Source organism: Stylophora pistillata, chromosome 12, assembly GCF_964205215.1.
Source record: "Stylophora pistillata chromosome 12, jaStyPist1.2, whole genome shotgun sequence".
In the NCBI taxonomy this organism is placed as follows: domain Eukaryota; kingdom Metazoa; phylum Cnidaria; class Anthozoa; order Scleractinia; family Pocilloporidae; genus Stylophora; species Stylophora pistillata.
In genome coordinates this window covers 14,037,262-14,047,167 of record NC_142530.1, presented here as the reverse complement: position 1 = coordinate 14,047,167, position 9,906 = coordinate 14,037,262, and the positions used below count along the sequence as shown (strand labels likewise).

Genomic DNA, 9,906 nt, shown 5'->3' with positions numbered 1-9,906 from the left:
CCGGAGATAAGGAAGATAATTCTCGTGAGCTGTCAAATTTCGAACTCAATTATTTTGACGGGCCTCCGCTAAGAGTTCGAGATTTGCGAACTTAAGTGGGCAGGAGCTTTCTCAGCTGGTTGAACAAAGACACAGAAAAGACCAAGAAAACAAGAAACTGGTCTGTATCAACCTTTCGAGGTGAGTAATGAATAGTAGCAATTTTAGAGAGTGTGTTTCAGCGATCTAGCGATAATAAAATTCTGTACAAGCGTTCGTTATAAAACTTTTTCGGCGTAGAAAGGCGTTTAAATGCTTCCGGCTTGTGAGTTATACAAAAAGTCTTTCCTATAAGCCTCAGTTGTCTGTTCTTTCACTGTACTAAATAAAGAAAGTAACAGAGATCAATTCTTTTGAGCCATTCACGTTTTCAATTTCAGCCCGGTGCTCAGAGAAAGCTATACAAACACCGCCCGAAAACCTGACGATTGGTCAGCTGAACCACAACCTGAGGCAATTTTACGCCGAAGCACGAACTCAAACAGGGCAGCCATACAGTAAATCCACCTTGCTTGGATTCAGACAATGGAATTGAAAGATATCTCAACTCTCCTCCATACAACAAAGGGCTTCAACTAGCAAGTGACCCGAGATTATTGCGGTCAAACCAAATGTTAGGCCTAGTTCAGACGCCGTACTTCAGCCGAGCCGAATCGAATTGAACTTTAGGCCGACCTAAATTAGTTAATCCTGGCTGAATTGATTCAGACGCCGAACTTCTTCGATAAGTGTTAAAAAGAACGAAAGTGATTTGTATGGCATGGTCGTTGTAAGGAAGTATTTTAGTTGGTCACTCCTTTAAAGACGTACCTAAATAAAGTCCGGCAGTTGATCAGTATGTGTTTCGGCGCGACCAAATATAATTGCTTGAAATGTGAAATTCCAATATGCAGTAAATGTTCAATTTTTGAAGAAAACAAAGATTACCATGCTGGTCAATGCGTCGCTTTTTGCGAGCGATACACGAAAGAGGCGGGAGAGGACGTTGTTGACGCAGAGGACAACTAAATAATGCCCAAAGAACCGACAGAGCGAAGAATCAGTGTTAATTCGAAAGGCGTAGAATAGGGCGCCCATTCAATATCTGTCAGCATCGTTTTGCTCGGCCTTTCAAGCCGCCATTTTTCTTCTGAAACACTCCTTTGCACAGGTTCACATGTAAAAACGGCAAGAAAAATACTTTAAAATAATTTATGCATTTGATTCAGCTCATGTGAAGTACGGCGTCTGAATCAAAGCCGGACTACAGCCGTTCTTCCCGGCTAAGTCAGGCAGGATTAATTGACCGAGCCGATCTAAATTAAATCAGCCGTCCCGAATTGATTTAGACGTCGTACTTCACATGAACTCAATTCGTTGAGTTCGATTCGGCTCGGCTGAAACACGGCGTCTGAATGGGGCCTTAGACGCGCAACTTGTCAATTTAAAACGAAGCGGAAAGGAAAACGTAACCCACAAACCTGCTATTGAAAGAGAGCATCTCAAACAGCTCAAGGCTAGTGAAGTTTTTTCGCTTTCCTCCCTGCTCTCGCTTTTGAAAATTGTCTGGTTCCATATTGTTCTTTTCTGTTGCTGGAGAGGCCGTGAGCGACATGGAGGTCTAACAACCAAAAATTACAATTTTGGAATTTTGGCGTCAATGCAGCCGGGCGAAAATTCGCAACCATGGCCCATGATGAAGCTTCGAAGAATCATCCCGGCGGTGTCAATGACAAACCCAGTCACGAAAAGGAAGCGAGAATGTACGAAACTGCAGACCGATACGACCAGGCGCGAATCCATACCGGTTTCCACTGTTTTACGGAAATTGGTCAGAATTTTTATAATTAAAAAAAAATATATAGATATGTATATATTTATAGTAAAAGCAAACTGCAAGTAGAGTCCCGAAAATAGTTTTGACATTTATTTTTTAATTTATTCTTTTTTGCCAATTACCGGAAATAAACAAGGGTCATAGACACGTTCTGGCGGCAAAATTTTACAGCCGGGAAATCACTAGTCTCCCGATGGCGGTCACGCTATCACATCATTGCTGTGGGCGTCTAGACCAAAACTAGATTTCCCCTGGCGATTTGTGCAATTCTGCTTCTCGGTTAGCCTGTATGATGATTCAAAGTCTTTGGACAAGGACTTAAATAGGAGTGTGGAATACATAACAAAGTCAAGATGTCCCAAATTACTGACTACTTCAGGAAAAAAGGTTAGTTCGGGTCTTTGTTAATAATGGTTGAGAGTGGACAAATTAATTTTACTGAAAAGTTATTTTCGTTCGGTATGCACACGTCTGGCTGACGTGATACCCAGACGTGTTTCTCTAGGCTGAAATTTGTCCTCTTTCTAATACTTGAACAAATGATTTATCTTTGCAGTGGAAACTCGTTCTAGTAATGAAGATGGAGAAAGAGAAAACACAGATAGATTGTCTGGACTGGAGGGTATAACACATTTCTAAGATGACCTAAGATTTCCTGGCCCACTGATTACACAATTCGAAATATAATACTCAGCTTTCGAAGTGATATTTATGGAAAATTGTCTTTTTTGTAGATTCCCTTGGTTGACCATCTGATCAATGAGCTAGAAAATCGATTTGGTAGTGGTGACCAAGAAACAGCAGTGCAGTGCCTAGTTGCTGTTCCGTCAATACTACTGGCATCAAAAGAAACATATGGTTGACGTCCTTTGGCCGGTTTTCCACGTTCCGTGAAGATTCGTTGCCCTCACCTTTGAGCCTTGATGCCGACATGACTTTATGGCAAAGAAATTGGGAACGACACGATTCCAAGACCGTCCCGACAACTGCATCAGCAACTTTGAAGGAGATCGACCATACAATATATCCTAACATCACAGAGTGCCTCAAAATATTTTTCACCTTACCAGTCACCACATGCGAGTGTGAAAGGAATGTGTCGGCTTTGAGGCGACTGAAAACATTTTACGAAGCAACTTTATCAAACGACACCAGCGTGCCCTTGCAAAAGGAAATATGAACACCTTTCGAACGCTTAGAAATTGCGTGAATCGCGAGCGTAAGATCTGCCGGGCAAAGTACTACGAAGCAAAGTTTAGCCATTTGAGGGAGTGCAAGCCATCCGTGTGGTGGAAAGAGGTGAAAAAGCTCAGCGGCATGTCACCTGCCTCAGAAACGCGTGATGACACCTGCAAATTACTGCAGCACCTAGGTTTTTCACCTGGTGATCTGGCGAATTACATCAATTCAGCGTTCCTTACTCCAATGCAGAGTTTTGAGCCTCTTACCCATAATCCTTTTGATCCACCACTAATTAACAACGAAAGTCATGCCGTAAATACGATATCGGAGTTTTCAACCTTTATGAAACTGTCCGCACTCAACCCCTCCAAAGCACAAGGGCCAGACGGCATCCCGGTATGGGTATTAAAAGAAAACGCTGATCTCTTGGCGGGACCAGTCTCTGTGATCCTTAACTCCTCGTTCCACGAATCCCGCCTTCCGCCTTCCTGGAAAGAAGCTGATGTAGTCCCGGTCCCAAAACAAAGGCCCATTAATGATATTAACAAACACCTCCGTCCCATTTCTGTTACCCCTATCTTGTCCAAACTCGCTGAAGACCACATTGTTGAGAAATATGTTAAACCAGCCGTGTTACAAAGTATCGACCCTCGTCAATTCGGATCTATACCCAAATCGTCTACTACACATGCTCTGGTCAACATGACGCATAACTGGCTTGTTAACACCGACGGAAATGGTTCCACGGCAAGAGTAGTCCTACTTGACCTTCGTAAGGCTTTTCACCTTATCGACCATAGTGTTCTCGTTAAAAAACTAGCAACATATGATATTCCGAGTCAAGCCGAAAGCTGGATTGTCGACTTTTTGATGAACCTGAAACAAGAGTTAAACTAGCTCAAGATTGTCACTCTGAATGGCGCTCTGTACCATCCGGTGACCCCCAGGGAACAAAATTAGCTCTGGTTATTTCTCATCATGATTAATGATTTGGACACCCCAGCTGACTTGTGGAAATACGTGGACGACACATCTTGCTCCGAAATAGTTATTAAGGGCAGTGTGAGCAAGCGCCAAGAAGCTGTGGATGACCTTTCAAGACAAGCGAGTATCGATGGGTTCTAACTGAATGAGGCCAAGTGCAAAGAACTACGAATTGGATTCTCTAACAGCATCCACGATTTTGAACCCCTAGTCTTAAATGGTAAACCCCTTGAATTAGTCACCAGTGCCAAATTGTTAGGCGTGACCATTAGCCACGACTTAAAGTGGAACATGCACAGCTCTGAACTAAGTAGAAAATGTTCCTCTAGTATTTACTTTTTGAGACAACTCAAGATATCCGGAGTTGCACCAAGCGAACTTGTGCAATTCTATGTGACATGTATTAGGCCCGTCTTGGAATACGGAAGTCCTGTATTCCACCGTTCTCTACCAAACTACATCAGCGAAGATTTGGAACGGATCCAAAGAAGGGCATTCGGAATCATTTATCCTGACCTGTCATATAGTGTAGCACTAGAAACAGCTGGCCTACCGAAACTTCACGAGAGGAGAGAAAAGATTTCAGCCAATCTGTTTGACGAGATAGTCCGTAACCCTACCCATAGACTCCACAGCCTCCTCCCCCAAAGGAAGAGTTGTAGATAGGCACTGAGGCGCAAACGTGATTTCGCTCTCCCCATATGCAAAACCGAGCACTTGAAAAACAGTTTTATTTTTTAGTCATATTTATAAGATGTAGATAATTTTCCTTCTTTCTTAATGACGAAGTTGTAATATTTTATACTTTTATCATCTGTACTTGTAAATATTCCGTAATTCAGCCTATGGCTGCAAGGTGTTTATAATAAAGTATCTATCTATCTACGATGTCAAGACGATATTGATAGGACTTGCCTTGTTGTACATTGAATAAAACATGGACATTGACTTTGACGAAATAATTCGCAGATTTGCAAGGCTTCATCCAAGGAGAGTGGAACTAGCAAAAATATTGTCTTACTGACTCAAAAACCTGGAAAGGGCGCTTTAGGTAGTTAAAATTGAAAAAATTTCCTGGGCAAGCTTGTGCCTTCGGCACTCGTTTTGCAGTAAATTGGTCAAAATTTTTCCTAGATCCGCGCCTGACGACGGCTACAAGGCTCTAAAGCTCTACCTTGAAAAGATAAACCCGAGATGCAGTGCGTTTTTCCAGTATCCCATGGCAAATTTCAGAGCTGAAGAAGACGTGCGGTTCGAGCAACGACCACTAGACGTGAACACGCTGGCAAACATGATGAAAAAAAACTCAGCGAATTGGCTGGGCTGTCCAAAATATACACAAACCACAGCATCAGAGCAACGGCCATAGCTCTGTGGTCCAATGCTGGCGTCCCAAAGCGACATGTCATGTCTATTTCTGGCCATCGAAACGAACAGTCTCTTGCCCACTACAACGCTCGACCATCCGTTTCACAGCTTCAAAATTGCAATGATGTGCTGTCAAGGGCGCCTTCGGTCCCAAGTACTTGTTGTGTATCTACAGCTTCCTCAACGGTGCTGCCAGTGCAATTCACGATCCGAGTGATCAATGGTTCACGTGAAGAATTAAATCCTTCACAGTTTGCGAGAAACGTAGCACCACTCTTCCAATATTGCTTTATTCAAAATGTGCAGTTTGTCTTCAATTCTCCGGGAAACCGACGCAACTGAGACGAAGTTTTACCGACAGCACTTTCGCGTGTTGCCAGTTCAATATTCAGGTTAACTGAGCAGGTTGAAATTGTTTGTTAGTCCGAGTTCGAAAAAACGCAAACTATCTCACCGCGATGATTCAGGAAAATTGTTGCTGTATCGCTTTGTCAGTTCTTGAATGAACATACTCTCGCGTTGATTGTGCTTTTGCCTTCATGTAAACAGAACGAATTTCATTAAATATTTATACACGAAACGAAAGATGTTTGAAAGTCTAATGTTATAAAAGAAATGGTTAGTATACAGCGTACAACCACCGAGTTATGGATGCACTTGGGAGGTTTGCTAAGCACTCAAGAAGCTAGAGTCGCACTTAGCTATCGCCTCGTGCGACTCTTACGCTTCTTTCGTGTTTAGCAACCTCCCGCGTGCATCCATAACTCGATGGTTACACGCTGCACGCTAACCATTTCTTAATCCTTATTTTCTGAAAAAATACAAGACTTTTCCATATTTCACGAGCAAAAACCCACAAAAAACAGGAAGTATGTTGTAAGAAGTAGCAACATCGATGAAAAAAGTTGCCGTGAAAAAAAAAAGCAACACAAACTGACATCAGCGTGCAATCCACAGGCAAATGGATCGAGCATATTAGCCAATCAGAGCGCGCTTTTGTAAAGCTATGTTATAATCTACTCTAACATACGGCTGTGTATTGTGGGGTGACAACTGCGAAGCTCCGCTGTCTCAGTTGCTAAAGCTATAATACAATCTTTTCAGAATCATTATCTTGAGTCCTTTCAGAATAAAATGAAATCAGGAGATTCTGTCCAACAATTGTTGATGCTTACTATTGGAGTGATATTCTTATATCGATACGGGTGAATCCCACGAAAAAAAAAAATTGACATAGTCCATTTAATGTCTTACTTTTTTTTCCGTATTAATTAATATTTACGAAAGGTTTGTAATTGTTGAAATGGATGAAAACATAATATATAATTATAAAACAAACACACTGGTTTACTCCTTTTTCTGTACATAATTACTTTCTTATTGGGAAGCTTTGATTTCAAATCTATTGCTGAGCATGGATAAAACTGAGACTAATGCTCAAGATTTCTAGAATTGAATCTGCAGTTCATGAAACGTACCTATGTAATGTATTAATACTGTATCTCAGAGCTTATCTGGTCAGGACAATTAGAGAAATTGGATGATATTACTTAATATCTAGCTGAGATTTATGAATCAAGGATAAATTTCCACATCGAGGACAAAGATAAATATATATAAATATGTTATAAATAAAAGACCATCTATGTTATTGCTTACCAAATGCAGTTTGTGCAAGTCAGTCCATCCTAAATTTATGTTCTGGGATAATTTATTGTTTATACTTAATTTCAAGTGGCAGGGTATGCCTGGTATTTCTTCCTTAACCCTTTCACTCCTGAGATCTCAAAAGTAACTCTCCTTACTGTCTGCCACACAATTCCTATGATATTAGTTTGAAGAATTTGGCATAGGGTCAACTAACTATCCCCCAATTGATATTTTTCTTATTCTGACTCATCACTTTTCTGCTTCACATTGTATTGAACAGATATTGTAAGGAGAAACTCTGTCTTGGTCACTTATGGGAGTGAAAGGGTTAAAAGCTACCTAGAGATGAGGGTTTCCTTCAGTGATATAGGCTTTAGCAGATTGAAGATCACTAGAGATAAATATTGGTTCTAAAAAAGAAATTCTTCAGAATAAAACATGTGACTTGCTCAAGGTGATCAATCTTATTTACATACTTTGGTGTTTAAGGTATGTCAAATTCTTTACATTCCCTAAGCTCCCAAGTTCTCACCATTTGAAATTCATTTGAGGATCCATGTGGGATTTTCCTGAATTTATGATTTTATACCTTCTGTAGGTTCATCAAGTATATCAAAGTACAATTCAGGTTTGTGTAATGGTTGACACTTCAGAGTGAAATAATTATCTCTGTCACTTGGATTAATTGAACTTTTATGAATTGCATTAATAATTTCTTGAGGGGATTTACTATTTAGTTGTTTAGGGAGACAGTTTATTGGTAGAAATGTGCATTCAAAGTCACATCTGTCTCTGCTGCTTGAGTTAATTGCACTGTAAGGAGTGACCGAAAACAATCCTAAAATGTGGTGGTCCGAATTTTGGCGGTTATGTGAAACGAACAAAACATCTACAAGTGTCGCAAATCAGCGCCTAGCAAGTAAACCAGCTACCTCAATCAACCTTAAGATCTTGGCTAATGAAATCAAAACAGCTCTGCTAGAACCTCAAGCTTCGTTTGACCAACTTTTAGATAATATCGAAACTGTGAGCATTGAAGGTTTTAAAACTCCCATTATTTCACTGGAAGCTACCTTCAAATGCCTTAGTACGGTCATCTCCTACAAAGCTGGGGCCCAGATAATATCCCAAACTAGGTCTTGCGTGACTTGGCTCCTGAGCTCACCCAACCCCTTCGTTGTATCATCAATTCCTCTATTAGTCAAGGGACTTTACCGGACATTTGGAAATGTGCAAACATCACCCCTCTTCCCAAAACAAAGATAATTGAGGATGCGGCGAAAGATTTGAGACCTATTTCATTGACAACCACGTTGTCCAAAATTGCCGAGCACTACGTCGTCCATGAACATGTGAAACCGGTACTTCTGAAACGCCTGGAACCCGATCAATTTGGGTGTATTCCAGGATCGTCCACTGCGCACGCATTGATAAATCTGATGCACAATTGGGCGCAAGCAACAGACAGAACGGGAAACACCGTGCGGATCTTTGCGTTGGACTATAGAAAAGCCCTAGATCTCATAGATCACAGCCTCTTGCTATCGAAACTCTCGAGCTACAAGATCAAACCTTACATCATTAATTGGATAATGGCCTTTCTTAAAGATAGGAAACAAAGGGTCAAACTAGTACATGATTGTCTCTCAGGGTGGGGATCGGTCCGAGCAGGAGAACCGCAGGGAACAAAATTGGGACCGTGGCTATTCTTGGTTATGATAAACGATTTGAAAGTACCATCAGCCAGTGATTGTATAAAATATGTAGACGACACGACAGTGTATGAAATCATAAGCAAGGGTGGTCCTAGCAATGCTCAGTCTATGATAAACGAAGTAGCTACCTGGTCAACACTCAACTCGTTTCAACTCCATCCGAAAAAATGTAATGAGCTAAAAGTTTCCTTTGTGCGCTCCCCTCCTTCCGACGATCTCATAGAAATTAATGGCTCTAAGGTTAGTGCCGTCAGTGTCGTGAAATTACCGGGTGTGTATTCTCAAGACAACCTCAAGTGGAACACTCACGTTACTGAGACGATTAAAAAGGCCGCTAAGCGCCTTTACTTTTTAACTCAGTTAAAGCGAGCTAAGTTACCATCACCAGAATTAGCAAATTTTTATGTTGCTTGTATTCAATCTGTCTTACTTTATGGATGTCAGATCTACCATTATAGTCTCCCCAATTATTTCAGCTTAAGTTTAGAGCGCGTCCAAAAGAGAGCCTTGAAAATTATATGCGGTTATGATAATCATTATAGAGAAGTGCTTCAGATGGCAGAGCTGAAAACCCTAAGGGATTGGAGGGAAGACCTTTGCTTAAAATTCTTTAAAAACATCGTCTCCAATCCCTTGGATTGTTTATACCACTTACTGCCTTTCGATAACCGAGATCAACTTATGGAGTTAGGACTACGCAGACCATTTAGAGTTTCCTTTAAAACAAATCGGTTCAGAGATACTTTCATTCCAGCAAGCGCAAGAAATTTTAACTAACATTTATTATAATTGTATATGTAAATTAGTTCCCTTTCAGGTTTTATTTTATTGTATAGTTCTATTATATAATTTGTACACCTTTGCAATTCAGCTTCCAGCTGCTATTAAGGTATTCTTAATAAACGTCTATCTATATCTATCTATGTTGCTTTGTTGGATGCCTTTCTAGTGTACATCCCTGCTTAATAAAAGTCAAATCAGCCCCAATTTGCTCCTTTTCTTGTTTCAGCACACATCTATTGGTCATCCTTTTTTCCGGGATGGGACAAAACATGGACCCCCCCTTCTGGACCCCCTTTTGGACCGCCTTAACTAGATTAAGAAAGGAGGATAACAAGAAATACCTGGTGCGACTTAGAAGGTTGTCATCAA

General features: G+C 40.9%; 1 pseudogene; it reads left to right on the top strand.

Annotated features, from left to right (window-relative positions):
* Positions 1 to 291: 291 nt before the first annotated feature.
* Positions 292 to 5,731, top strand: LOC148718902 (uncharacterized; annotated as a pseudogene).
* Positions 5,732 to 9,906: the final 4,175 nt, after the last annotated feature.